Source organism: Ornithorhynchus anatinus, chromosome 5 (genome assembly GCF_004115215.2).
Source record: "Ornithorhynchus anatinus isolate Pmale09 chromosome 5, mOrnAna1.pri.v4, whole genome shotgun sequence".
NCBI lineage: Eukaryota > Metazoa > Chordata > Mammalia > Monotremata > Ornithorhynchidae > Ornithorhynchus > Ornithorhynchus anatinus.
In genome coordinates, this window is record NC_041732.1 from 54,379,086 (window position 1) to 54,405,310 (window position 26,225).

The window sequence follows — 26,225 nt, forward strand, 5'->3', positions numbered from 1 at the left end:
GAGTCGGGATTAGAACCCACGACCACTGATTCCCAAGCCCGTGCTCTTTCCACTGAGCCACCCTGCTTCTCTAAGCAGTGGTAGTCGTCAAGTGCTTACCGTGTGTCAGGGACTGTTCTAAGCACTGGGTGGATAGATAGATGAGTTAGTGCTTAAATAAGGTATGTAAATTCAGATGTAGGGCAGCGCTACGGATGGTTCTAAGTGCTCAAGTATACAGTTCGTGCGGAAGATCTGAGGTGATAATTGGGGAAATATATCTTTGCTGGGAGGAAATATATTAACCTGGGAAAGCTTCCTGGAGAAGATCTGGTTTCAGAAAGGCTTTGAAGGTGCGGACAACTGAGGTCTGGTAGATTTTGAGCAGGAGGGCGTTCCAGGGTGACAGTAAGAGATTAGAGGCAGGGGAGATGAGAAAAAGACACAGTGATTCAGGTGGGTTGAGGAAAAAAGAAGAATGTGAGCTGGAGTAGCGTACAGGGAGAAGAGGGTGATTAAGTAGGAGGGAGAGCACTGATGGAGTGCTTTAGTCAAAGGCTGGAGTTGCTGCTCAATGCCGGGAGAGATAACGGTGAACCGCTGAACGTTTCTGAAGAGCCGGGAGACATGTTAGAATGATGGTTTAGAAAGCTAAACGGGGCAGAGATCGGGAATAGAGTGGCTCTTCTGGACTATCAGCCATTCGGTAAGGTTGAGAAACTAAAATAATCACAACTTTTTCAAAAGTTTTTATTAGATTCTTAGCCCCGGGACGGGGCGGGTAGGTACAAGGCTATAAATTCAAACACTCTGGCCCTGTCATAATCGATCATTTCCCCATTTTACAGACAAGAGAACTGAGACCCAGAGTGGTCAAGTGAATTGCCCAAGATGATACTATAAGCCATTAGGGGAGCCGGGTCTCAAATCGAGGTTTCCTGACTCCCAGGTTCACGTTCTTTCCGCTAGGCCGGGCTTCCTCAAGTCTACTACCAAAGGCAGTGCTCTTAGTTTTGCCACAGGGTATGTCTTCACGGCATTCGGCTGGGATGTCACGAGGAAAACAGAGTACATCCGTCTGACAATGCCAGCTTCTTCGGATCCGACACGCCTCAGGGTCAGATTTAAAGGCTGGCGTGTTGTAGAGAGACTTCAGCACGTTTTGACCGTAGCTCAGAGTTTCGCCAGGATGCAATCCTCGCGCTGTAGTGAAACCGGGGTTATAACCCGACATAACTAAAACATTGGTAGGAGCTAGCTTTTATGTTTGCAAACGGAATGGATGGAGCTGGCACACTCCATTCAGTTTCTTCAGCCCGTAGGAATGAAGTGCAGTTGCTGGAACGTCTTGTTGCCTGATTGTACTTTCCAAGCGCTTAGTACAGTGTTCTGCACACAGTAAGAGCTCAGTAAATATGATTAAAGGAATGAAATCTTGAAAATATGGATCTGGAATGGTTTGGGTGTGTGCATATAGAAGGTATAGGTGTATGTTCCAGACTAAACCAGCGTGGCTTAATGGAAAGAGCCTGGTCTTGGGAGTCAGAGGTCGTAGGTTCTAATCCCCGCTCCACCACTTATCAGCTGTGTGACTTTGGGCAAGTCACTTAACTTCTCCGTGCCTCAGTTCCCTCATGTGAAAAATGGGGATTAAGACTGTGAGCCCACGCGGGACAATCTGATTACCTTGTATCAACCCCAGCTCTTAGAACAGTGCTTTTGCACACAGTAAACGCTTAACCAATACCATAATTATTATTATTATTACTAAAGGGAGGGAAGAACTAAAGTGGGGAAAAGTCTGAATGGAGGAAGTAGTATTTCAAAATGCAGTTTAATAAGGCTCATCTTCCTGCAGAAACGATCTGGGCATGTCACTCCCCTTCTTAAACAACTCCAGTGGTTGCCCATCGACCTCCGCTCCAAACAAAAACTCCTCACTCTAGGCTTCGAGGCTCTCCGTCACCTCGCCCCTTCCTACCTCTCCTCCCTTCTCTCTTTCCACCGCCCACCCCGCACGCTCCGCTCCTCCGCCGCCCACCTCCTCACCGACCCTCGGTCTCGCCTATCCCGCCGTCGACCCCCGGGTCACGTCCTCCCACGGTCCCGGGACGCCCTCCCTCCTCACCTCCGCCAGACTGATTCTCTTTCCCTCTTCAAAACCCTACTTAAAACTCACCTCCTCCGAGAGGCCTTCCCAGACTGAGCTCCTCTTCTCCCTCTACTCCCTCTGCCAGCCCCCCTTTACCTCTCTGCAGCTTAACCCTCTTTTTCCCCTTTTCCCTCTGCTCCTCCACCTCTCCCTTCCCCTCCCCACAGCACTGTACTCGTCCGCTCGACTGTATATATCTTCGTTACCCTATTTATTTTGTTAATGAATTGTACATCGCCTCGATTCTATTTTAGTTGCCATCGGTTTTTACGAGATGTTCTTCCCCTCGACTCTATTTATTGCCATCGTTCTCGTCTGTCCGTCTCCCCCGATTAGACCGTGAGCCCGTCAAACGGCAGGGACCGTCTCTATCTGTTGCCGACTTGTTCATCCCAAGAGCTTAGTACAGTGCTCTGCACATAGTAAGCGCTCAATAAATACTATTGAATGAATGAATGAATGAACAGTACTCTCTCTTGGTAGGTGGCCTTAGGTCTTAACCTCCTAGTGTGACTATTTGTCTGACGCTGTGTCTCTTTAATCCTTTCTTTCTATCAGTTGGATTGACAAATATTCTGTATCTCTCTGACCCTGCTTTAACTCTGTATATTCTCTTGAGGCCCAGAGGGTTTGTAAAATTAACTAGGTCTGTGTTAATCACAGTGTAGATCCACAGTTTCTTATTTTAGATCGAAGCCGACCTCTTGGGAGCAGAAGAGAAGGAAAAGAAAGGAAGCAAGAACGAGTGCCCCACTTGCGTGATCGTGATTCTGGATCAGTGGAGTCTGAATTAATTTGATTTTCGCTCTATATGTCATATAGTGATTGCCATTAAGATTGAGCCAAAAAATTGTATTTTAATTACCCCAAAATATTCTTAGTTAATAGGATCACCAAATTTTTTTTGCTTGTAATGACTCTTAAAGTTTATGAATAATCAATCAATCTCGTATCTACCCCAGCATTTAGTACAGTGCCCGGCACATAGGCGCTTGACAAATACCATTAAAAAAAATCATATTTAGTGAAAATTTACTGAGTACAGAGCACTCTACTAAGCACTTGGGAGAGTACACTGTAACAGAGTTGGGGGACACGCTCCCTGCCCACAACGAGCTTACAGCCTAGGGGGAGAGACAGACAATAATATAAATAAATGAATTACCGATATGTACATAAGTGCTGTGGGTCTGAGGGAGTTGGTGGGTAAAGGGAACAAATCCAAGTGCATGGGCGATGCAGAAGGGAGTGGGAGAATAAACCGCAGAAGAACTTCAAACCATCTTGGGGATGGATAATAACAAGTTTATCTTCAAAAATAATTTATATCTTGGGCTGTTGCGTGGTTATAAATCTTGCTATTGCTGTTTGTTTGGGGGCTGATAAAAACAACTCATCTTATGTAATATAAAGTATAACCACAAATAAGTCTCATTAATTCATATCCCACTAATCTAGAATTCATGATAATGTAAATCAGTGTTTATCCCTGTAAACAGTGAAATCCAAAAATCCCATCTCCAGGAAGCCTTCCCTGTTGAATTTCTAATCTTCCTGTTTATAATCCCTCTTACTTGCTCTCTCTGGGACTTCTACGACACATACGTACTCACAACTTCCCGTAGTAATTCTGAACATAACCCTAATACTTCTGCACTAACTCAAGTCTGTATTCCCTTTTCCTTTCTCCATCTATCTGGAATTTATTTTAGTGTCTATCTCCCTTTAAATTCCTTAAGGGCAGGGATCATGTCTTCTAATTCCACTGTATTCTCCCTAGTTCCCCCTGCTCATAGCGGGCTTTCAAGAAGTGCTCTTGATCGATTCAGTCTTTTTGCTTCTCTTTGGCAAAAGTAAAGCCAGACTTTGATCCAGAGAAGGAAGAGTTTGCTCTCCAATGGATTTAACAATAACAGTTTCTGTTATGCTGCAAAAGGCAGAGGGTATGTAGAAGCAGCAGGAAATCAGAGCATTTGAATATTTAGAAAATCTCCCTCTAGACTGTGAGCTCACCATGGGCAGGGAACGTGACGTGTCTGTCATTCTATTATACTCTCCCAGCGCTTAGAACAGTGCTTTGTCCACAGTAAGCGCTCAATAAATACCATTGAATGAATGAATATTTAGCCATCCTAAGCAGATTTAAGGAGCCCAAGACTAGTGCAGATACCAGAAAGTTAAGACTACTTCTAACATAAATATCAATTTGATTCGTGCTATAAGAATGATAAAAAACTGCATTTTAGTAGGACAAAAGACACACCTATAATTTAGATTTATTTTCAATTATCTACCACCCCATTGGTCTAAATTGGTGAAAATTAACTATAGATTAACTAATTTTATTGTTGGATTTAGAAAGGAAGCCCATTTAAAAAAAAAATGGTGAGTTCCAAATCATCTGCTTTCAGGTTTCTGAAAGATTTGAAACTTCACCGGAATCCTTTAGTAGGACTGTGATTTGGGAGCTATTCCTTGCTTCTCGGATTCCTTTTGAAAGTTCTCTTCTCTTTCTGCTGTGTTGTAGGGGGAATTGCATCTGTGGTGCTCCATGTTCTATTTAGATTAGGTCAGTGATGCTGTTTATGAGCAACAGTTTTATTTTATTTTTAATGGCCCTTGTTAAGCACATTCACTCATTCAGTCGTATTTATTGAGCGCTTACTGCGTGCAGAGCATTGTACTAAGCACCTGAAGAGCACAAGTTCGGCAACAGATAGACACAATCCCTACCCAACAACAGCTCACAGTCTAGAAGGGGGAGACAGACAACAAAACGAAACAAGTAGACAGGCACCATCAAAATAAATAGAATTATAGATATATACACATCATTAATTAAATAAATAGAATAATGAATATGTAAAAATACACACAGGTGCTGTGGGGCGGGGAAGGGGTAGAGCAGAGGGAGGAAGTAGGGGTGATGGGAGGGGAGGAGGAGCAGAGGAAAAAGGGGGTCAGTCTGGGAAGGCCTCCTGGAGAAGGTGAGCTCTCAGTAGGGCTTTGAAGAGGAGAAGAGAGTTAGTTTGGTGGATAAGAGGAGGGAGGGCATTCCAGGCCAGAGTACATACTGGGTGCCAGATACTGTACTAAGAGCTGGGGTGGTGACAAAATCATTCAGATTAGACTGTAAGCCCGTCAATGGGCAGGGATTGCCTCTATCTGTTGCCGAATTGTACATTCCAAGCGCTTAGTACAGTGCTCTGCACATAGTAAGCGCTCAGTAAATGCTATTGGATGAATTTAGGTTGCACACAGTTCCTGTCCCACATGGGCTCACAGTCTAAATTGGAGAGAGGAGGATTTAACTCCTATTTTACAGATGAGGTAACCGAGGCACAGGGAAGTTAAGTCACTTGCCCAAGGTCACATAATGGACATGTGGCAGAGCCAGGATCAGTCAGTTGTCTTTATGGAGTGCTTACTATGTTCAGATCACTGTACTAAATGCTTGGGAGAGTATACTAAAACAATGAACAGACCCATTCCCTGCCCACAATGAGCTTACAGTCTAGAGGGGGCGAACACAGATTAGAACCCAGATCCTCTGACTCCCAAGCCCATTCACTTTCCATTAGGCCACGCTGCTTTCTTTTAGCAAATGGAGCTATGACCCTTTCTCCACTTTCTCTCATCTTCCCTTTTTTTTTAACCACAGTTAAATTTCTTTTACAGAGAATGCAGTGCAGTTGCAGCACAATTCATCTGAGCAAGTCAAAAGACCTGTAAAGGAATTTCCAGTCTGTCCGTGACCTTAATCGGAACATTTGTTAGAAATTCTGGTGGTTGGGTTTGACTTTGTTCCTCTTTATCTCTTATGTACATTTGCCTGGACCGGATTATGCTTCTGAAATCCTCCAAGTACACAACTCCCCGATTCTGTCTTTTAGAAATTGCTGCAGCATGGTGCAGTGTTATTGTATATTAGCTCACTGCCATCTTTGGCTCTGAGCCTGGTAGTTAATTCTGTTTTTTCAGCCAGGCCTCTCAGCTCCACAGTCATCACAGAAAGGAACCTCTCTGATCAGCTCATTCGGGGAGCTAAACCTCACTGAAGTGTGATGTTCCCAAATATTTATACGAAAGCACTCGATAAACAGAGAAAAAGAACTGTTCACTTTGCTGATTACGGAGCAGCAAATAGAGCGGGGTAAGGAAGCGTGTCCTCTCAGGATCACACCTGGAGAGTTTCCAGTCCTCTTCCAGTCTTGGATACAAGAGGGAGGGTCGACGAGAGGCCTATCCATTCCATTCCTAGCTTGGGCAGTGGCTAGCGAGGGAAAAGACCATCTGCTACAAGTCAAAACTCACCCCTGTTGGGCAGCAGCGGCACGGGAGAGAGTCGAGGGTGGAGACTCCCGTTTACTGCACCGAGGAAGGCAGTGGTAAACCACGTCCGCATTTTTACCAAAAATTCTATGGATCCACTACCAAAACGTTTGTAGATGGGGCGTTCTGGGAGAGATGTGTCCATGGAGTCGCTATGGATCGGAGACAACTTGATTGTGCGAAACACTACATGGAAGCGTGTCGGATTGTTGGCCAAAACTGGGTTGTTGAAGTGGGATCAGATACCACAGATTTGACTAGAGGAGCCTGTGGAGTCACCATGACAGCAAGCACCATCTTTCCAATACAGCTCAGCTGAATTGGGCACCTAAAATGAAGTTGTAGGGGCCACAGTATGCCGGGACCCCTTAACAAGGCTGTTCAGTAAAATAAAGATGATAGCCCTTCGACGTGCCAGGGAATCGCTTCTGTAACCCACTTGGGCAATTGTTCATGCTTATTTCCCTCCATAATCTATAATGTGGCTTTGAGGTGATCCAAAAAGCTATTTAAATCAGGATTCATAGAGTGGTGCAGGAAAGGGGGACAAGAAAAGGGGCAGGGCTTTTGGGATGGTTTTTGGTGTTTGCTGGGAGACCGGTACAATTGCTATAATTACTTTATATAATGAATATCTTGTGATTCTCCCAATGATTGGGAGAAAGTGGGAAGCTTTAATCAAAACGGGCTTATCACGATTTGAGGCTAATCCCATGCTCTGAAGGAGAGACTCTCCAAAAGAGAGTTCTTGTGAATTTCGAGAATGAGTGGATTTCAGAATCAAGGCTCAGTTTATTAACTCTGACCATGTTTACATGGACCAAAATTTATTTTTGAAGCATTTTCCTGTAGAAAATGTCATCTGGGGCTCAGATCTACTCAGGGCAAACCCCAATCAAGAACAAAGGCTAGTAAGAATTTTACCATGTGGGTAGGCTCCAAGTTTTTGGAACTACAAATCTAGTTCCATCTCTGAGCCCACCTGTGAACCTGGAATTAATTACAACTGTGGAACGCGTGCTTCGCACACAGTAAGCACTCAATAAATACGATTAAGTGAATGAACGTATTAAGCGTTTAGAGCTTGCCAAGCACCGAACTAAGTGCTGGGGTAAGCTCGCCGTGGAAAGGAAATGTATCTCTTCTTATATTGGACTCATCCAAGAGTTTAGTACAATGCTCTGCACACGGTAAGCACTCACTCAATATGACTGAATGAATGTGAAACTATAAGATAACCTGGTGAGTCCCTCTTCCATATGGGGCTCACAGCCCAGTGGGGAGGAAGAATGGGTATTTAATCCCCATTTTGCAGATGAGGAAACTGAGGCACAGAGAAGTTAACAACTTTGCCCAAGGAATTTAGCTTATTTTCCTAATTTCCAGGTAACATTTTGGAATTTTTTTTTAATCCACCAACCCCTATTGCCCATGTTTCCATCCTATCTTGCCACCTCCCCTCCCCACAAATCTCCCATAACTCTGTAGTACTTCCACTGCTTCTCACTCAATTCAAAAGCCCCTGACCACTTTTACTTGCAAAACTTGCCTAAAGTTCCTAGTTCTGTGCTCTCCACACAGGTACCCATTAAATGCTGCCATTATTGGATTTCTGGGCAATCCAGGCTAAAGAAATCAAAACACTGATCTCCTCTGGTGAAAATGTTGGGGAGGAGGAGGAAATGGATGGAGATTGTACTAAAAAAAATATGGGATTGGGGGGAGATGGGGAAAGAGGAGCCAACTGGGGAAGAGAGGCAAAGGGACGAAGCAGCGAGCGCTCATTTAAGAATGAACGAATGGGGCGAGGAGAGGCGTTCACTTCAGCTTCTCTCTCTTTACCTTTCCACCCAGTGGCCAAGGAAAAGGCCGGGCCCAGGATCGACCAGTTCTCTTATGATTAATGATGCCATTTTTTCCTCAAACTGTATCAGTGGGAGTCCCGGCTCTGGATGAAGAGATCCACATAGTCTCAGCAGTCCGATCGCGAACAGCGTCGGCTCCACGGGCCAGGGAGCGTATCGGACGATGCAGTCACCAGAGCCCCAGACCTGTGTTTACCAACTCTGTTACAGCGTACTCTCCCGAGTGCTTAGCACGGTGCTCGGCACACAGTAAGCACTCAATAAGTACCACTGATCGATCGACTCGACCTGCATCTCGCTGGTCCTGATTCTGCGGATGCTTTCACATTCAACCTGAGTGTCCTCAACAGCCTAAAGGAGAGGTGAGGGCTATGCAGACCCTAGAAGTTTAGGACTTTCCCATCTAAATCGGGTTGATTTGTCATCTTTATCAAGGCTGGCTGGTAGTGGGATTTGTTCGTTCATCATTCAATCATATTTATTGAGCGCTTACTGTGTACAAAGCACTGTACTAAGTGCTTGGGAGAGTACATTATAACAGTAAATTAGACACATTTCCTGCCCACACCAAGCTCACAGTCTAGAGGGGGAGACGGACATTAATATACATAAAAATAATGATAACTTTCATATCTGTTAAGCGCTTAGTGTGTTCCAGCCAGCGTACTAAGCAGATCGGGCCGGACATAGTCCCCGCGTGGGGCTCGCAGTCTCAATCCCCATTTTACAGATGAGGTAACTGAGGCCTGGAGCGGTGAAGTGACTTGCCCAAGGTCACACAGCAGACAGGTGGCAGAGCCCATGGCCTTCTGACTCCCAGGCCTGGGCTCTGTCCACTATGCCGTGCTGCCTTACAGGTATATACATAAGTGCCGTGGGGCTGGGTCAGGGGATGAATGAAGGGGCAAGACAGGGCGATAAAGAAGGGAGTGGAAGAGAGGGGAAGGTTTAGTCAGGGAAGGCTTCTTGGAGGAGATGTGCCTTCAATAAGGCTTTGAAGGGTGGGGAGAGAAATTGCCTGCTATGAGGAGGGAGGGTGTGCCAGGCCAGAGGCAGTTGTGGGTGGGAGGTCATGAGGGAGGAAGGGGAAGAACAGAGAGCCCATTAGCCTTCTTGGGCAGCAGCTTCCATTTGGAGAGATTCTCTGGCTAAGTAGAAGTGCACGCAATACCATCTGGAAGTGAAAATTATCCGACTGCCCAAATTGGACTTAATGTTTGGTGTTTTGTTTTTTTTTAGTTTGAGGCACAGAGTTGTGAGCGAAGGTACTTCAGAAATAAACTAACCAATGTTATCTGGCTACTGGGTCGGAGATCTTTAGGCCAAATAAGAGGCTCATGGAATCTATGAAATCTATGAAATTGTTTCCAATTATTGTCTCACTTGCCCAGTGCAGAAATGACATGTTTGTGTTTGTTTATTCCAAGACACTGGGTTAGACTTGGCCCTTTGACAGATTTCTGATAGGGTTGGAGAGTCTCCGCAGGAAAGATGAATGAGCCTCAGTTCATTCATTCATTCATTCAATCGATAGTATTTATTGAGCGCTTACTATGTGCAGAGCACTGTCCTACGCGCTTGGAATGTCCAGATGGGCAACAGATAGAGCCAGTTCTGAGTCTCAGTTCAACTCGGTTCCTCTGGACTGTAAACTCATTATGGGCAGGGAACGTGCCTGCTAATTCGTTTGAACTGTACTCTCTCAAGCTCTTAGTACAATGCTCTGCACGTGGTAAGCTCTCAATATATACGATCGATTGAGACTTCAGGGCCAGGACCCTGTGCAGAGGAATTGATTATGGTACTCTGAATATTGAGAAGCAGCGTGGCTCAGTGGAAAGAGTCTGGGCTTGGGAGTCGGAGGGCGTAGGTTCTAATCCCAGCTCCACCACCTGTCAGCAGGGTGATTTTGGGCAAGTCACTTCACTTCTCTGTGCCTCAGTTGCCTCATCTGTAAAATGGGGATGAAGACAGAGAGCGCCACGTGGGACAACCTGATTACCTTTATCTCCCCCAGTGGTTAGAACAATCCTTGGCACATAGTAAGTACTTAAAAAATACCATCATTATTATTATTATTTGCTATTGGAGATTATTTTCCAAATATTTTTAAATCATTCTTCCTTTGCTATAGATGTAAAAGGTTCCATGCAGCGTGGAGTCATTATAGAGTGTTTTTATAGAGAAAAACGGCCATGTCAACTTCACCAAGTCTTTAGGGACCATTTTCCAATAAAATGTTATGAGAAAATGTGAATTTTGGGAGTTATTGTAAAAAATAGATTTTGCAGCACTGACCTTCCCTTGCTTTACTTTCTTAAAGGTTTAAATCAGCCCTACTCCCAGCCAAGACCGGGGGGAGAGGGAAATGTATGAATGAATGTACCCTAGTCACTTTCCGACTCAGTGCTTTCTTACCACACTACAAGGCCAACGTTTTGTAGAGAAGTCAGTCTGCGAATCGTGTCCGTGTCATTATTGAGCTAGTTCTGTCACAGGGACTGCCCTAAGCCTGAGCTGATTAAATTTTGTGAATTAAATTTGTCTAATTCCTACTGAGAGCATAGATAGGTGATACCGAGAAGTCAATGATCTACCTGTCATGGGCCCTGGTTGTATTGGAGCACGGTGCCAGCATCTCTGAATCTGGGCCGAAGACTCTTTGGCAGTTGTTCCAACATGAATTTGAAATTAAGTGTGCGGATTTGACGTCTCCCGCAAAACCCAGGACATTCCAGGAGCTTTTTCTTGCAGGAAAATGGAGGTAAAAATGGACAGACTATATGTAGCTTGTAAAGTTCTCTCTACAGTGATATTTGGATTGAAATGACAAGTGGGTCGATCCTGACAAATAGTAAGTGGTTCACAATGCTTAGAACAGTGCTTGGCATATTGTAAGGGCTTAACAAATAACATAATATAGTAATAAGCATTGGCTCAGACAATAGGGCAGTAATATCACTTAAGGGTAAAATATTTTATAGTGTGTAAAAATTTACATTTCTGTTTGTTTTTCATTTATGTTCTAAGAGTGTGTATCCTTTTCTGCTTAGAGCTTCCTTTCCCTCTGCCACCAATTGTCTTCAGAAGACAATTTTTCTTCATTTTACTCCCATTCTCTCTGTTTTGCATGGCTGATTGTGGTTATTGTTCGTTTCCTTGACGTGTGCGTGATAAATGAACTGTACCGAGGTAGCCGATAAAACATACCACGAATTTTAGGTATATACCCGAAAGGCTCACTGATCGCTTTAGGATTTAGGGTGGTGTGAAGATTGCAGATGCAGAAAGAAGTGTTGGCTTTGCGTTTTTACTAATACTGTGACAGCAGGATTTGGGACATTATTCTGATATTCCTGCTAAAGCAGATGGGCAGTGGAACCCTATTTTAACTACTTTGCCAGCTTGGGGCTATGGTTTGTGTCTCTTTGCCGTATATTAAATTAGAGATGCGATGAAGCCATAATTTCCATTTTCAGACTACTCTTAATCAGGACGGTCGTATGCCTGGGTTACAGCCACCCCATAATATGTATGTCCTAGTTATATGTCACGTATCCAGGAGCAGTAAACCCCCCACTGCCCTCCCCCCAAAATTATGCCCAACCTCTGTCCCATCAACTTCTTGCATCTTGACTTTCATATACTTCCTCTGTTCCAAGTTGTTTTTCTCCCTTCTCTCAACCCCAAATTTTGCTTCCCTCTCCCCATCTCACCTACTTCCTTCCAGCTCCACCCAGTATTTCTTTTTTTTAAACCAGTGACATGTATGGAATCCCCCCCCCACCACCTTGAGCCCCCCAACTAATACTAGAAGGACAGGAAAATGTCTCCAGGGGTTTGGCTAAGACCCTCCCAGGGACAGAGTGCCACCTCTTTGATCCAAGCAACAGGGAACTGGATTCATCTGATCCACAAACTTCCCTATCAGTTAATCGATTATATTTATTGAGTGCTTACCACGTGCAGAACACTGTTCCAAGCACTTGGGAGAATACAGTTCTGTAGAGTTGGCAGATACATCCCCTGCCCACAAGGAGCTTACAGTCTAGAGAGGGAGACAGACATTAAAATAAATGATACGTGTCAAGTGCTCAAAGGGTACAGATCTAAGCGAGCGGGTGATGGTGAAGGAAAAGCGAGCGGGAGAGAGATGAGGGCTTAGTTGAGGAAGGCTTCTTGGAGGAGGTGTGGTTTTAGTAAGGCTTTGAAGAGGGGGAGAGTGGTGGTCTGGCAGATATGGAGGGGGAGGGAGTTCCAGGCCCTGTCTCTGACCTTCTGCCCCCTGGTTCATAGTGGCCGGTCTAAACAGCTACCCAGTGGTGGCCACCTTGAGTCACTGAAGCTGCTCCTTCAGTGACCCGAACGTTTGCTCCATGTTTCCCCGCTCCTCAAGACCCTCCAGTGGTTACCCATCCACCTCCGCATCGAACATTGGATACAAAGTACTCAGTCACTTCGTGCCCTCCTAACTCAACTCGCTACTCTCCCACTACAACCCGGCCCATACATCTCACTCTTCTAAAGCCCACCGACTCGCTGTACCTCGGTCTCATCTATCTCGCTAGCGACCTCTCACCCACGTTCCGCCTCGGGCCTGGAACGCCCTCCCTCTTCATATCCGACAGACGATGACTCTCCCCACCTTCAAAGCCTTAATGAAAGCACGTCTCCTCCAAGAGGCCTTCCCTGACTAAGCCCTCATTTTCTTTTCTCCCACTCCTTTCTGCATCGCCCCGATTTGCTCCCTTAATTCATCACCTCGCCCGCCCCACTCCAGCCCTACAGCTCTTGAGTCCATATCCATAATTTATCTGTTTATATTCATATCTGTCACCCCATCTAGACTGCAAACTCGCTTTGGGAAGGGAATGTGTCTCTTATTCTTGTATCGTACAAGCGCTTAGTACAGTGCTCCGCAAACAGTAAGTACTCAACAAATGACCGATCGCTCCCAGCTTCTGTTACTGTCTTTCCCCGGTCCATCACACTCCCCTGCCCACATGGAGATTCTCTCCTGGTTGATGGGAGCAACGCTGGACTCCTTATGGCAGGTTGGGAAGCAGGCTGATGGGAAGCAGTGTTGCCTATTGGATAAAGCATGGGCCTGGGAGTCAGAAGGGTCTGGGTTCTAATTCTGGCTCTGCCACTTGTGCGTTATTTGATCTTGAACGAGCTACTTAGTTGCCATTGTTCTTACGAGATGTTCTTCCCCTCGACTCTATTTGTTGCCACTGTTCTCGTCTGCCCGTCTCCCCCCCATTAGACCGTAAGCCCGTCAGACGGCAGGGACCGTCTCTATCTGTTGCCGACTTGTTCATTCCAAGCGCTTAGTACAGTGCTCTGCACATAGTAAGCGCTCAATAAATACTATTGAATGAATACTTCACTTCTTTGTGCCTCAGTTCCCTCATCTGTAAAATGGGGATTAAGACTGATATAAATGGAGAGGGGGTTCCAGGGGAGGACGGGTGGGTGAAGGCAAGGGGTTGACGGTGAAAAGAAAATGAGATGGAGGCACGGGAAATAGGTTGGTATTAAAGGAATGCGCAGGCTGGGTTGTAGTTGGACAGGAGTCAGGATAGACAGGTTCTAACCCTGACTCTGCCCCTTGTCTACTATGTGACCTTGGGTAAGTCACTTCACTTCTCTGGGCCTCAGTTCCCCCATCTGTAAACCGGGGATTAAGACTGTGAGACCCATGTGGTACATGCACTGTGTCCAACCTGACTGCCTGGTATAATAATAACGTTGGTATTTGTTAAGCGCTTACTATGTGCAGAGCACTGTTTTAGGCGCTGGGGTAGATACAGGGTAATCAGGTTGTCCCTCATGAAGCTCACAGTCTTCATCCCCATTTTACAGATGAGGGAACTGAGGCGCAGAGAAGTGAAGCGATTTACCCACAGTCACCCAGCTGACAAGTGGAAGATCCCGGATTCGAACCCCTGACCTCTGACTCCCAGGCCTGGGCTCTTTCCACTGAGCCACGCTGCTTAGAGCACGGGCTTGGGAGTCAGAGGACACGGGTTCTAATTCCGGCTCTGCCACTTGTCTGCTGTGTGACCTTGGGCAAGCCGCTTAACGTCTCTGTGCTTCAGTTCCCTCATCTGTAAAATGGGGATTAAAACCGTGAGCCCCACGTGGGACAACCTGATCACCTTGTATCCACCCCAGCGCTTAGGACAGTGCTCGGCACAGAGTAAGTGCTTAATAAATACCATTATTATTCTCTATAATGTTGGTATTTGTTAAACGCTTATTCTGTGCAGAGCACTGTCCCTGAGGCCCAGAGAAGTGAAGCGCCTTGCCCACAGTCACACAGCTGGCAAGTGGCAGAACCGGGATTCGAACCCACGACCTCTGATTCCCAAGCCCGAGCTCTTTCCCCTCAGCCATGCTGGTATCTACCCCAATGCTGAGAACAGTGTGTGACACATAGTAAGCGCTCAACAAACGCCATTTAAAAAAAAAAACCATTGGCAGTCTTCAGGGCGACGGGGCTGGCTTCTGTTGCAGGCAGAGATGCCGGGAGCCACTGGACCCTGATGGGGAATGAGGAAGGGAGCTAAGTGTCAGGATGGAGGGAGACACGGTGCAAACTCGGCCAGAGAGCCTCCCTGGGATGGGGGTCGAGGTGGCCGGGGGGGCTTGGGCATGTCCCCTTCACTGCACCACAGATCGACAGTTCTGGGGTTGGTTAGAGCAGGTAACGGCCCGAACCCCCAGAGCGGGGAGTCCCGGGCATCACTGAATAGCCCAGTGGATAAAGGACGGGCCTGGGAGGCAGAAGGCCGTGGGTTCTAATCCCAGCTCCGCCGCGTGTCTGCTATGTGACCGTGGGCAAGTCACTTCACTTCTCTGGGCCTTAATCACCTCATCTAAAATGGGGATTGAGACTGGGAGCCCCGCTGGGGACAGGCACTGGATCCATCTTGATTTGCTTGTATCCATCCCAGAGCTTAGTACAGTGCCCGGCACACACAGCTTAGCGAACACCACAGTTATTTTATCATTTTTAAAAAACGAATAGATACCACAGACGGTGGTCAGGGCCAGTAGAGCCTCTCGGAAAGGGAGGGGAAGAGGGACAGAGGAATAGATGGGTGGGGATGGTGATTTTTATTTACCGGCCATGCTCAGTCATCATGTCGAGACTTGTTCTGGAACGTGGCCTGACAAAATGACTAAATCTAGCCCTCCACGATATAACCACATCCGGGGGGGATCATAGCCCAGATGAATCATGAAGTTCATCTGATTGATCTGTACTAGTTTATGTTTTGAGGGCATAGGTGAGAGCAGAATGATTACACCCACTTAAAAGAGGTCCAGGCTGGTAGCTGGGCTATAATAATTCATAATGCCGTGGTCCCGTAGTTTATGGGTGACATAAGAAATGCTAAGTGATTCGCCAACGTGGGTTCATTAATCCTCATTAACACACTCAAGTGTAGCCTGAAGCTGGTAAGCACAGAGCATTACTATTAAGTATTTCAGTTGCAGGGATTGAAAACCATGTACTTTATTCTTGTACCGGCCGCTCGATGAATGATTAAACGTATTTCACGAGGGAGAATTTCCAGTTCGCTTCTGGGTTTCCAACTCCCTATTTTTGGTCCACTCCGTTCAGTACAATTGCATCCTTCCCTTCCATATCCGGAGGTCAGGGCATGCGACTTATTTTCCTATTATGAGGGCTGCAGACCTTTGTACCGGTAGAGCCGGGGAAAGAAATTATGAACCCATTCATAATCTTTTTTTTTTTTACTCTATGCCAGGCACTCTGCTAAGTGCTGGAGTAGATATAAGCTAATCAAGTTGGACACAGTCCCTGTCGTATATGGGGCTCACAGTATTAATCCCCATTTTGCAGATGAGGTGACTGAGGCGCAGAGAAGTTAAGTGAATTGTCCAAAGTCACACAGCAGACACGTGGCAGAGCCATGACTAGAACCCATGTTCTTCTGACTCCAAGACCCGTGCTCTATCCACTAGATCATGCTGCTTCTCTGATTATGATACACAGTCTCTCCTCCAGTTTAATATTATTATGATATTATTAAGGACCCATTGCCTAGCGTAACTTTGTCGATGACTATTACTTTGCTTACCGAGACGATTTCGCCAGCTGGGTTGCCATCTGGACAGGGATCGTGTCTAGCAACTTTATGGTATTGTGCCCTCCCAAGTGCTTAGAACAGTCTTCTTCAAATAGTAAGGCCTAAGTGAACACCATTATTTGATTGGAGGGCGTGAGCTTTTCTAAAAGGATGCCGTGACAGTGGATGACTTACTTGAAAAGAAGTCATCTTGTGAGGATAATTGTTGCAAAATGCAAGGCTGTCATGAATTTCTTAAAGGGACTCTTGGGGATTTTGGGAGTGAGAAAGTGAAAGCCTGTTTGCAGGGCTTGCTTGTCTCTGTGGCCCAACCCCTTTTTTTTGTCTTGAAGTTTGCCCCGTTGATTCCTACCATTTCCTTCCCCTGATTCCTACCGTTATTTGCAAAACGTTTTTGTCCATCTCGCCCATTTGTTTATAAGCTCCTTGAGCTCTATTGCAGTGCACTCTCCGAGTGCTTAGTACAATGCTCTGCACAGAGTATGCGCTCAATAAATACCATTGATTGACCGTGATAAGCTCTAAATGAGATATCCACCTCAGTTTTCTGCCCACCTGGTTGGTCTGTTTCCTAGTTTTCTCGCAGTCTATTTGAAGTTGTGGGTTCTCAACAGAGTTCAAAATGCCCACTTTTTTATTGTTGAATGGTATCCGTTAAGCACTTACTATGTGCCAGGGACTGTATTATGCATGAGGTAGATTCAAGATAATCGGGTTGGAAACAGTCCCCGTCCCAAATTGGGTTCACAGTCTTAATCCCCATTGTACAGACTAGGTAACCGAGGCACAGGGAAGTTAAGTGACTTGCCCATGGTCACCCAGCAGTGGCTGGAGCCCTGGCCTGGGAGTCAGAAGGACCTAGGTTCTAATCCTGACTCTGCCGCATATCTGCTATGTCACCTTGGGCAAGTCAATTCACTTGTCTGGGCCTCGGTTACCTCACCTGTAAAATGGGGATTGAAAATGTGAGCCTCATCAGGGACAGTCCAATCTGATTAACTTGTATCTACCCCAGCTTTTCCCCTCTCAGGGTTGCACCTGGAGAGTTTCCAGTACTTTACCAGTCTCGACTGGGAGGCGGGGAAGTCAAGCAGAGGCCTACCCATTCCATTCCTAGCTTGGCTAGTGACTAGAGGGTGGAAGGCAATCTGCTAGAAGTCGAAACTCACCTGTGCTGGGCAGCAGCAGCAGCACAGGAGAGAGTCAAGGGCGGAGACTCAATTTTACTGCGCGGAAGGAGGTAATGGTAAATCACTTGCGTATTTTTACCAAGAAAACGCTGCGGATTCATTACCGGAACGATTGCAGATGGAGGTGGGGCGTTCTGGGAGAGATGTGTTCATGACGTCGCTATGAGTCAGAGACAGCTGGACAGCGAAAGACTAGACAAGATCCCAGTTCATAGAACAGTGCTTGGCACATAGTGCTTAACAAGTACCGTTATTATCATCATCATCATTATTATTATTATTATCCCAGGTCCTTCTGACTCCTAGGATAGCGCTCTTTCCATTAGGCCATGCTCCTTCTCAATGCTTGCTTGCTTGAGGCCTCTTTAGCCACATTCAATCCCCACCCCCCAATACCACCAAATTGGGTTTCCTGTCACCACCAATTTTCCCCATGAGGCCACCTTCAAAAGCTCTATTATAACGAGTGATCAGATGTATTCCTGTGGAATCGCTGGGTTTCAAATACCATTACTCCAGACAGCTCACAGAAAGAAAAAAAATCACAGTTCCTTGTCCTGTTCCTTGTGTTTTAAATTTCTAACGAACGCCAGTGCATCGCCAAAGCCATTGTATGGAATGGTGGCTTGGTCCACTGGCCACCCAAGCATTCTGATTTCATTCATTAGTATTTATTGAGAGCTTACTGTGTGCAGAGCACTGTATTTGGGAGACTCTTGTCTCGTCTTATGTCGTCAAGTCATCTCCGACCTGTAGCGAAGCCATGGACCCATCTCTCCCAGAACACCCCACCTCCATCTGCTATCATTCTGTAGTGTATCCATAGAGTTTTCTTGGTAAAAATATGAAAGTGGCTTGCTCTTCCCTCTTTAAGCGCAGTGAACCCTGTCCTCTCCCTGTCTTCCCTGTCACTGTGGACGACACTACCATCCTTCCCGCCTCACAGGCCCGCAACCTTGGTGTCATCCTTGACTCAGCTCTCTCCTTCACCCCACACATCCAATCCGTCCCCCAAACCTGCCCGTCTCACCTTCACAGTATCTCCAAGATCCGCCCTTTCCTCTCCATCCAAACTGCTACCTTGCTGATACAAGCTCTCATAATATGCCAACTGGATTACTGTGTCAGCCTCCTCTTCCCATCTTCCTGTCTCTCCCTGCTCCAGTCTATTCTTCATTCTGCTTCCCGGATCATCTTTCTACAGAAATGCTCTGGGCATGTCACTCCCCTCCTCAAAAACCTCCAGTGGTTGCCTATCAACCTTCGCATAAAACAAAAACTCCTCTCTCTTGGCTTCAAAGCTCTCCATCACTGGCCCCCTCCTATCTCACCTCCCTTGTCTCCTTCTACAGCCCACCCCGTACACTCCGTTCCTCTACCGCTAACCTCCTCACAGTCCCTCACTCACACCTGTCCCGCCGTCGACCCCTGGCCCACGTCCTCCCACTGACCTGGAATGCCCTCCCTCCTCATCTCCGCCAAACTCTCTTCCCCTTTTCAAAGCCCTACTGAGAGGTCACCTCCTCCAGGAGGCCTTCCCACACTGAGCCCTCCCTTTTCCTCTGCTCCTCCTCCCCTCCCCATTCCCCCTACTCCCTCCCTCTGCTCTTCCCCCTTCCTCCCCTCCCCAGAGCACTTGTGCCTATTTGTATATATTATTTATTACTCTATTTTGTTAATGATGTGTTTATATCTAAGATTCTATTTATCTTGATGATATTGACGCCAAACTACTTGATTTGTTTTGTTGTCTGTCTCCCCCATTTAGACTGTGAGCCCGTTGTTGGGTACGGATTGTCTCAGTTGCCGAACTGTACATTCCAAGCGCTTAGTAGAGTGCTCTGCATATAGTAAGCGCTCAATAAATACGATTGAATGAATAAATTTTTGAATCTCCACCCTTGACTCTCCCGTGCCGCTGCTGTCCAGCAGAGGTGAGTTTTGACTTGTAGCAGATTGCCTTCCACTCGCTAGCCACTGCCTAAGCTAAGAATGGAATGCGTAATCCTCTGCTTGACTCTCCCTTCCCTAGTCGAGACTGGTAGATTCCTGGAAACTCTCCAGGTTCGACCCTGCGAGGGTGCTTGGGAGAGTACAATATGACAATAAACAGACACACTGCCCAATTTGTAAAACACATTTCTATTTGTCTTCCATATTTATTTTGATTTAGTTGTACAGGGTACTCATTGTTGCAGGTTACTGGCTTCTCTCTGAACTGGGGCCTTCTCTCCCAGCAATAACAGTGAGTTTGGGGTGTTCCTTGGAGCTGGATCAAGAAAGGAATATGGAATATCAACTGATGGAGATTAATTCCTGTATTAAAAATAATAGTATTCATTCAATAGTATTTATTGAGCGCTTACTATGTGCAGAGCACTGTACTAAGCGCTTGGAATGTACAATTCGGCAACAGATAGAGACAGTCCCTGCCCTTTGACGGGCTTACGGTCTAATCGGGGGAGACGGACAGACAAGAACAATAGTAGGACATGTATAGCACTTACTATGCTCCAAGCGCTGGGGTATTTTTTTTTTTTTTTGGTATTTGTTAAGCGCTTACTATGTGCCGAGCACCGTTCTAAGCGCTGGGGTAGACAGAGGGGAATCAGGTTGTCCCACGTGGGGCTCACAGTCTTAATCCCCATTTTACAGATGAGGGAACTGAGGCACAGAGAAGTCAAGTGACTTGCCCACAGTCACACAGCCGACAAGTGGCAGAGCCGGGATTCGAACTCATGAGCCCTGACTCCAAAGCCCGTGCTCTTTCCACTGAGCCACGCTGCTTCTCGTAGATACAAGTAAATCAGGTTGGACACAGTCCCTATCCCATATCGGGCTCGCAGTCTAAGTAGAAGGAGTAGGTTTTAATCACCGTTTTACGGATGAGGACACTGAGGCAAACAGAAGTTAATAATCAAATAATAATAAAATGATTGTATTTAAGTGCTCACTACCTGCCAGGCACTGTACTAAGCGCTGGGATGGTTGCAAGCTAATTGGGTTGGACAAAGTCCCTGCCCCACATAGGGCTCACAGTCTCAATCCCCATTTTACAGGTGAGGTATCTGTGGCACAGAGAAGTTAAGTGATTTGCCCAAGGTCACACAGCGGACAGATGGCAGAGCCGGAATTAGAACCGAGGTCCTCTGACTTCCAGGCCTGTGCTCTATCCACTTGACCACTCTGCTTCCCTGCCCATAGATGTCCTTCTCCTTGGCCTTCCTCTAAAGAGTTCCTCTTCCCCACTGACCTCAAGCAGATGGCCTCGGACCCCGAAACTGCTCTTTCAGCAGGACCCCTCTCTGCTGCCGTCGACTTGAAAGTAGATGCAGGAGAGAGCCGCTGCTCCTGCTCGTCAAACAGAATTTTCAAAAAAGTAAGGGCAGGCCACAGAGTGACACACTGTGCAAAAGCACCAGGACGACGTACCCCACGAGAATCAGTAGATGGAGAATTTGCTTTAATTCGTCTCATCCGTAGCAGATTCCAGAAAGGTTGATAATGTGTACGAGTGATACCGCAGTGTGGAAATCATTTTCGATTCTTTCTGTTCAGTTATTCTCATCCCTGGTGCTGATATGGCAGAGATTTTTAATGTGGATCAGTGGAAAGAGCCCGGGCTAGGGAGTCAGAGGTCATGGGTTCGAATCCCGACTCTGCACCTTGTCAGCTGTGTGACTGTGGGCAAGTCACTTCACTTCTCTGTGCCTCAGTTCCCTCATCTGTAAAATGGGGATGAAGACTGTGAGCCTCACATGGGACAACCTCATTCCCCTGTATCTCCCCCAGCGCTCAGACCAGTGCTCCGCACCTAGTAAGCACTTAACAAATGCCAACATTATTAACCTGATTAGTTCCGCAGTGTGTTAAATATCTATTGATCAATAGCAGTGGGAGAAAAAGAACTCTGAACCAAGAATACTGATATGTTGGGGAACAGCATGGCTTAGTGGAACCAGCACTGGTCTTGGAGTCAGAGGATCTGGGCTCTTGGAGTCAGAGGCTCTGGGTTCTAATCCCAGCTCTGCCACTAACCTGCTGTGTGTTTGAAGTCATTTCACTTCTCTGTGCCTCAGTTTCCTCAAGCGTAAAATGGCGACTAAATATCTGTTCTCCCTCCTACTTAGACTGTGAACCTCATATGGGATAGGGACTGTGTCCAACCTGATTAACTTTTGACTTCCCCAGTGCTTAGAACAGTGCTTGATGCCTTATAAACACCTAATAAATACTATAAAAAACTGCAGCTTGGCATGGCATAATTCCAATAGGGAATGGGATCGGAGCACTTGAAGAACAGCGGACTTGAGGATGACAATGATCCCTTGTTGAGAGCGAGGAATGTGTCTGTTTATGGTGCTATTGTACTGTCCCCAGTGCTTACTTAGTACAGTGCTCTGCCCAAGGTAAACGCACAATAAATACAATTGAATAACGCTTCTCTGGACTCCTTCGAGGCTAATCAGAGTGTAGGCAGTGACATAGGGGGAAGCTGGTGATCTTTGGTTAAAGCTATATTCTCTGTTCTTCCCCCCACCCCCTCCCACACACCCCTCCGCCACCAACCCCGGCAGTCAGATAGATTGCTTTCGTGGATGTTATCTGGAGATGGAAATTAGACAAGCTGGCATATGTGTTTATTTTTAGGCACAGGAACATGCCGGCTCTATCTCCTTAAGTCTAAATGGCAGTTAACGGAGAGATTCGTTAAAGCCATCTCTAAGACGTGGTAATTACTGCAATTTATAACTTTGCAGGAAGCCTATCCTGAAAGAGACTGACAGGAAAAGCTCCACAGGCATCAGCTTCGCTAATAAGAGTGTAAGGCGAATGGGGTAGAGGTTCTGTTTCTCTCAATTGATCTCTCAAATAAAAGCCTAATCGAGATCCATTTCACAAGCCCCCGGGTGCTAAAGCAGACAAGTTAAAATTCCAAATAGTGACATTTTGGTCTCATTTCCCAAATAGTTCTCCTTTTTCTCGCTCCTCCCACGACTTCTTGCCCGGCCTGAAGTTTGTGGAGAGGTTTTTATTTTCTTATTCTCGTGTTGCTTTCCCCTGCTTTCCTTATCTTTTAAAAATTTAAGTACTTATTCTGTGCCAGCCACTGTACTAAACATGGGGATAGATAAAAGATACACAGTCCGTGTCCCAAATGGGGTTCACGGTCTTAATGCCCATTTTACAGATGAGGAAATTAAGGCACAGAGAAGTGAAGTGACTTGTCCCACATCACACAGGAGACAAGTTTGGAACCTAGGTCAACTAACTCCCAGGCCCATGTTCTTTCCATTAGGGTACACTGCTTTTCTCCTCATCATTTCTCTCACTTTCCTCTCCTACCTTCCTGCCCTTAATCTCCTTGCCCTTCTTGCCCTTATGTTCCTTTCTCTCCCCATCACCCCAGTGCAACTTCTCCTCTTCCTTCTAATAGCTCACCTAGTTTTGGGGGGCTTTTTTTTTTAAAAAAAAAAAGTTCGGTAGGAACTTCCTGTTGCTGAAAGGGAGAATGTGACAATTTTTTTTGGTTTTCCCCAGGAAAGGGGGATGTTGAGGAGGGGTAAGTGAAGAATGTCCATGATAATCATGGTGATAATGGGAGACAGGTGAAAACAGGGAGGAAGTGACAGGGGAGCTCAGCTTGTGGCCGGAAATGGTAGTGAGTAGCTATGAACAGTGCCTGGCACATAGTAAGTGCCTAACAGATACCATCATTATTATTCTCAAAGGGAGGAGGACAATGAGAAAAAGGTTGTTTGGCATTCCACCGTTTGTCAGTCAACTGTATTTATTGAGCACTTACTCAGAGCACTATACTAAGCAGTTGGGAGAGGACGCTATAACAATCAGCAGACACATTCCCACAACGAGTTGTCTCAACACCCAATAGAATGATTCTGTGAGCCACTGGGGTGTCTCGATACCTAATTACAGAACTCTGGGTGCTGGAAAATCAATCAGATTTATTGAGCACTTACTGTGTGAAGAGCAACGTACTAAGCACTTGGGAGAGTATAATACAATAGAGTTGGAAGACATGTTCCCTGCCCACAAGGGCTGTATTATCTAGATGGGGAAGCAGACATTAATATAAATTATGGATATGAACGTAAGTGCTGTGGGGCTGAGAGTGGGGGTAGATAAAGGGTACAAATCCAAGTGACAGGGTGACATGGAAGGGGGTGGGAGAAGAGGAGATGAGGACTTAGTTGAGGAAGAATTTCACTCTGACTTTTCCCATATGAAGGACATAAACATGCCAGCTCTTCTCTTCCCTCTCACTCATAATTGTACCTAAAATTCCCTTTGGAACTGTTGTTCCTTCAGGGAATTGGCATATGTGCAGTGAAGGTTGGGAGAGGAATGGAAAATGTACGTTTTTGGTGTGAATATTTCTGTGTGGCCTGATTATTGAGGAGGAGCCCTTCCCAGCTGAATCCTGTTTGTGTAATCAGTAACAATGAGTTGGTGTACCGTCTGTGTTTTTGTATTTATGGCATTTGTTAAGCCCTTACTATGTGTCAAACAGTGTTCTAAGTGCTGGGGTAGGAGAAACTGAGCCACAGAGAAGTTAAATGACTTGCCTAAACTCATACAGCAGCCTCAAAATTAAAACCCAGGTGCTCTGACTCCCAGGCCTATGCTTTTTCCACGTGGCTACACTGCTTCTCAAAGCTTAAGCCGAGGGGGGTTTTCATGGTGTTCTTGGCCAGCAGGTAACAGGAAATGTAAACGCAGGCAATATTGTAATTTCAAGCTGATTTCTCTGTTGACACCTGAGCAAAATCAGCGGTAAAACTTTGCAAAATTTAAAATTGGCCTCAGGCAAAAATCGCATGATAGCATGGCCCTTCTCCTCCACCCCGCCCCCAACCAAAAAAAAAAAACAACCCAAAAAACCATAGTTCTAGAGCTACAGCTGTGCTCTTCTGGTTGAGGCTCACAGCTGACATAAGTTAAGTAGAACGTTGCCTCTACTTGAGTTGAATATTCAGAGAGGAAGCGAAAGGGCTGTAGGAGGCTGCCTTTTTTACATGTACGTGTCTTGGAATATCCTTAGCCAGTCTATTTTCTAAGGATATCTTTTCCCCAAATCCTGCTTGAAGGACAGCAACTAGAAAAGGACTGAAGGAGTCAGGCATGTGGACATTGAAAGGTAATGTTTCTATGGTATAAAAGTATTATTTTTGCAGGGATGGAGTGGGGGAAGGAGGAGGAGGGAGGGAGGGAGGGAGGGAGGGGCATGCTGCCATCCGATTTTTGTCCAGGGCCAATTTTAAGTGTCACAAAGTTGATTGTATTTCCATCTTTATAACATTTAAGTAGCCGTCTCCACCACTAGATTGTAAATTCCTTTAAGGCGGGGATCCTACCAACTCTAATTGTGCTGTCGTTTCCCAAGCATTTGGTACAGTGCTCTGCACTAGATAAAGGCTCAATAAAAATACCATTAATTGACTGATAGGGAGGATTTCTCAGGCCCCAGGAAGAAAATACTATTTGTAAAGCACTTCCTTTGACAGGTTTTGGGTCACCCTGATTTTCAGGGAGATAAAGGTTCTCAAGAAATACAGTTGTTGAGCACCCCCTGGGGATTAGTAGTTGGCAAAGCTTAGCAACAGAGAACCCTTAGAGAGCATTTAGGATTTCATACCTGGTGCAAATCATCCCTGCCTCTCGACTCCCTTTTACAGGTAGTCCCCGGAGATGTGATCAAGAGGTATGTTTTCAACCCCTCAGAACTGATTTTGATAGATCTTCCTGTAAAGTAGGTTTAATGATGATAATGGTTTTAGGAGCTTATTGTGTGTCAAGCATTGTTTCAAGCCCGGGGTAGATACAAGCTAATCTGGTGGGACACAGTCCCCCTCCCAAATGGGGCTCACAGTCTTATTTCCCATTTTGCAGATGAGGTAGCTGAGGCACAGAGAAGCGAAGTGTCAATAATAATTTTGGCATTTAATAAGTGCTTACTATGTGCCAAGCACTGTTTTAAGCGCTGGGGTAGATAAAAGGTAATCAGGTTGTACCACGTGGGGCTCACAGACTTAATCCCCATTTTACAGATAACTGAGGCACAGTCTTTGTCTAGACAGTCAGGAGGGGTTAGGTTCAGTCAAGGAGGATGAAAGGCTCTCTATCAGATGATTTAATTGTCATATTTATTGAGCGCTTACTGTATGCAAAGCACTGTACTAAGCGCTTGGAAAGTACAATTCGGCCAGAGAGAATTCCTACCCAGCAACGGGCTCAGTCTAGAAGGGGGTAGACGGACACCAAAACGAAAGAAGTTCAATCAATAGTATTTTTTGAGAGCTTACTATGTGCTGGTAAGCTCACCTTCACCATATCACCATATTTCCCGTTTAGACTGTAAGCCCGTCAAAGGGCAGGGACTGTCTCTATCTGTTACCGATTTGTACATTCCAAGCGCTTAGTACAGTGCTCTGCACAGAGTAAGCGCTCAGATACGATTGAATGAATGAATATCGCCAAGATCTGCCCTTTCCTCTCCATCCAAACAGCTACCTTGCTGGTACAAGCTCTCATACTATCCCGACTGGATTATTGTCAGCCTCCT

General features: G+C 46.0%; 1 protein-coding gene and 1 non-coding gene across 5 annotated transcripts in view; one reads left to right on the plus strand and one right to left on the minus strand.

Annotated features, from left to right (window-relative positions):
- APBA2 (amyloid beta precursor protein binding family A member 2) overlaps positions 1-26,225 on the plus strand; it is a 284,562-nt gene that overhangs the window by 43,174 nt on the left and 215,163 nt on the right. Inside the window, exon 1 of one of the 4 annotated variants that reach the window (XM_039912036.1) lies at positions 24,615-24,800. The exons of 2 other annotated variants lie outside the window; for them this stretch is intronic. The gene's annotated coding sequence lies outside the window, so the exon portion shown is untranslated. Of the gene's footprint in view, positions 1-24,614; positions 24,801-26,225 lie in introns of those variants that run through there. One more of the 4 variants, XM_029066266.2, reaches the window with a different exon arrangement.
- LOC114812547 lies at positions 19,586-19,723 on the minus strand. The gene has a single exon (XR_003760198.1). It is a non-coding gene; the product is annotated as a small nucleolar RNA SNORA7 (small nucleolar RNA).